Source organism: Pangasianodon hypophthalmus, chromosome 13 (genome assembly GCF_027358585.1).
Source record: "Pangasianodon hypophthalmus isolate fPanHyp1 chromosome 13, fPanHyp1.pri, whole genome shotgun sequence".
Classification (NCBI taxonomy): domain Eukaryota; kingdom Metazoa; phylum Chordata; class Actinopteri; order Siluriformes; family Pangasiidae; genus Pangasianodon; species Pangasianodon hypophthalmus.
Genome location: NC_069722.1, coordinates 19,173,471 through 19,177,841, shown reverse-complemented (window position 1 = coordinate 19,177,841; position 4,371 = coordinate 19,173,471). Strand labels below are relative to the sequence as shown.

Sequence of the window (4,371 nt, the reverse complement as noted above, 5' to 3'; positions counted from 1 at the left end):
TGTGTATTTTAACCCCTTATATTAATATAGTTAAATATTAATGAAGCAAGAAAACAAACTGTCGGATTTAGCCTCTATTTCATATATTTATGGCTTTTTGCCTTCATACCGAAAGTACTATTCCGAATAGTACAAATAGACCACAGCACGGAAATTAGACAGAAACAAGCTAAATTCCGAGCGCACTTCTCTTTTCACAAACAAACTGTTAAATAGACTAATATGTGTGTATTTACATATATATACATTAACAAACTATGTCTGTGTAACAGTACTTTTTATACATTGACTACATATTATACATTTAATGTAAGCCTGGGACAAAACTGCGTCATTGTTCTTTGAGCTAATTGAAATGGGCTGATTTTGGCCTGTGTGCTCGTGAGGCGCGGTGGCCAAGTGGTAAGGCGTCGGTCTCGTAAACCGAAGATCGCGGGTTCGAACCCCGTCCGTGCCTTTAGATAAAAGACAAAAGAAAAACCACGAACATTTTAGATATAGGTTAAAAGAGATCAGTTGATCCAGGATCAATCACATGAAAACCCTACAAGTGGCAGGGCAGGTACCTCTTAAAACTGCATATAGTTACATATATAACTCTGAATTCATGAACTACTGATTAACCATCAGGATACATTCTTGTGTGTCACATAGTGACACATCATGTAGTGTATTTATAATATAAATATAAAAACACATATAAAACACACAAATATTTTTCCTAGAACCGTCTCACTGTCTCCAAATGACAAGTAACCCAATGCCATTTTAGTATACATATATATATATATATATATATATATATATATATATATATATATATATATATATATATACACACAATGTTTACAGTTTATTATTATTCTTACTTGCTCAGAGTACATTAATATTTAGAGTACTGAATGTGCAATATCTCTCACTATGTCACATTTTGACTGCATCCAATGTTTACAGTTTATTATAATTTTTACTTGCTTGGAGCACATTAATATTCTTGCACGGTCTTTTCTCTACGTTCAGTGTTTACAGTTTGTGACTTTTTATACTTCATAAGAGTCCATTTATCATTTTTGCACTGTGTCTAGGTAGGACTGTGCAACTGCAACTGCAGATGCTCAAGCACTCACACACACACGCACACACATACATATATAAAACCATAGTATGGAGAGGATAACATAGCTCATAGTTCCTCTTGTGAGCTGTCAGTATTGTAGTTCCATTAATCTGTGTATTAACTAGTTGTATATGGTTGAAATGACAGTAAAAGCCACTTGACTTGACTTGATTTGATTAACACTTTCTGAAAAGCTTGATGATTAAGGTTCATGAGGGTTTCTTGGAATGCTGGGTCGCAGTGCAATCAGTGTGTGATTCAGGAGGGGTGAATAAGAACTGCTTGCAGTGTGTCTTGCCGAACCAGTCAGCAGAGTGTACACTGGATTACAAAGTCACATATGAGGGCAAAAAGTAGTGCAAATTTACAATCTTTAAAAAATCCAGAGGAACATACTGTACAGCAGCTGTGACCTACAGTTTTCCCTGTTCAGTAGCAATAAGATTAAAAAAATAAATAAATAAAAAATCAGGTTTCAGGTCCTGACACGCAAAACACGTCTTTGCTTATTAATAATTCAGCCTAGCTAGTATGAGTTAAGTTAATATTGTCACAATATTTTCATGGGCATGTTTATTACAATGCAAACTCACCTCTGTCTATTAGATCTGTTGGATTAATGATGGATTAAGAGTTGAATTGAGCATTGAATTTGTGTGTGATAGCTACTAAAAATAAATAAATAAATAAAATTATTATTGTTATTGTTATTATTATTATTATTGTTATTATTATTATTATTATTATTATTATTATTATTATGACCACAAGGTGGCGCTTTAAACCTAAAAATAAGCAAATAAACTGCAGTAAACCGTAACAGAGCATAAGATGACACCTGCATGTGAAATATCAGAGCAGTGACAGTTGAAGGCTTTCACAGTTCAGTCCTAAATTGAAATAGATCACACACATACAATAACATCAGAGGAGTGCAAAATGTTCTTTTGTAATAAACTCGTTCCTATCATGAATGTGCTAAAGTTATTTACACCAACGGTGGTGTAAGCAGACACTCGTGCCTGTATACTCACTGATTCAATTTAAAAAAACAAAAAAAACATATTTTTAGGATACCTTCAGTAACTCACAACCCACTAGAATAGTCTACTTACTAGAACATCAGCTTCCTAAGGAACTTAAAAGCCCATAATCCATTATAATGATCCATATGTTCATTGATGCATTCATTCACCATCAGTTACTGCTGTACCCTGGTCAGGGTCACAGCTGATCCGGATCCTATCTCAGGAACATTGGGTGTGAGGTGGGAATACACCCTGAATGGGACACTATGAGCAAAAGCATTTACACATTCGCACCTACGGGCGATTTTGAGTAGCCAGTCCACCTACCAGCATATACTCTGGGAGGTGGGAAGAAATCGGAGGAAATCCATGCAGACAGTAACCTGAGCTCAGGATCGAAACAGGGAAACTGAAGCGGTGAGGCCGCTGAGCCACTGTGCCAACCCTTCTTCTTAATAGTGGTTATTTTATTTTCAAACATTCATACCAGTGTCAGCGGCACTAAGTGTTTTATTCATACTACTCTGCACATGACCAAACATCAGGCAGGTTTAATGCTAAGAAATTGCTACAGGCAGTGTCAGTTGAATGTGTAACATTCAGACGAGTGTGTAATAAAAAAAAAAAAAAAAAAAGCATAATACAACTCTACGTTATCTGTAACACAGAGTTAGAACCAAGAGTGCTCATTTATGGAGAGTGCAGAGCTCATCAAGTCAAGTGGCTAGCAGTTTATTCATTTCGATTTTATTTGTATAGCAACTTAATTCTCACAAAGTAGTTTCCCAGAAATCCAGATGTAGACCTAGATGGAGATCTGGATCAGATAATGAGCAAGCCAGAGGTTCATGTGGCAAGGAAAAACGCCCTGAGACAACATGAGGAGGAAACCTTGAGAGGAAAGACTCAAAAGGGAACCGTTCTCTTCTATGTGACACAGTGAACATTACTATGTGGTGAAAGGATGTTCAGTATGAGCAGATTGGGAATAATAGTGCCGAGATGAGTATTAGGATAGTTTTTATGATTACAGCAGCAGTTCTTAGGTACAAGTCCACTAGGATCCACTGAAGCAAGGGTGTGACTTTGGGCAGAAACTGTCTCACCCTGCCTCACTGTCTTTAGCGTATCCATGTGGGATGATTCACAGCGGCAGAAGCTGAGTCATAAGACTCACCGTACATGTTGAATGTTAGAAACACTGATGAATCTGAGCATAATAAAATTCAGCGTAACGCTGTCATAACTCGCATAGTCACCTCATAGTTCACACCTCACGTCAATAAAAAAACATCCTCAAATAATGGTTTGAGCTCATAACCAAAACGTTGCTTGTCGATTTGCTAACTTTTTGTCGAGGACACAAACACGATGTGTCAGAGGATAATAGTCATAATGTTGTTTCTTTAGTTAATGAATTGAATCGATAACTATCTCACCATACACTATATAACTATACTTATATAAAAGTAGGTGAACACCTGACCATATCATTCATATGTGCTTGTTGAACATCACATTCCAGATTTAGTTCCCCTTTGCTGTTATAATAACTTCCACTCTTCTGGGAAGGCTTTCCACTAGATTTTGGAGGGTGGTTGTGGGGATTTGTGTTCATTCAGCCACAAGAGCATTAGTGAGGTCAGGCATTGATGTTAAGTGAGGAGGTCTGGGGTGCAGTCGGTGTTCCAGTTCATCCCAAAGGTGTTCAGTGAGGTTGAGGTCAGGGCTCTGTGCAGGACACTCGAGTTCTTTCACACCAACTTCGCCAAATTATGTCTTCATGGAGCTCGCTTTGTGCACAGGGCACTGTCATGCTGGAACAGGTTCGGGCCTCTTAGTTCTAGTGAAGGGAAGACATCCTGTACATGTGGAAGGTTCTAGGTGTGAGGGTCAGGTGTCTACAAACATTTGGGCATTGAGCGTATGCTACATTACCATAGATACCACTTTTTAGCCTGTAAATAAAATGAGTAGATTTAAAATATTCGCAATCAGATTAAGGCGGCACGGTGATGCAGCAGGTAGCGTTGTCACCTCACAGCTCTAGGAGTTTCACATGTTTTTCTGGTGTCCTTGTGGGTTTCCTCTGGGTTTCCAGTTTCCTCCTACTGTCCTAAACCATGCAGGACAATCAAGTGCTCCTGGGTGTGACTAAGCACGTGTGTGTGTGTGTGTGTACATGTGTGTGTTTGTGTGTGTGTGTGTGCATAGTACCCTGCAATG

At 38.1% G+C, this 4,371-nt stretch overlaps 1 non-coding gene across 1 annotated transcript; it reads left to right on the top strand.

The window, feature by feature from the left end:
* Positions 1-385: 385 nt before the first annotated feature.
* On the top strand, positions 386-457 carry trnat-cgu (transfer RNA threonine (anticodon CGU)). Its single transcript has one exon. It is a non-coding gene; the product is annotated as a tRNA-Thr (tRNA).
* Positions 458-4,371: the final 3,914 nt, after the last annotated feature.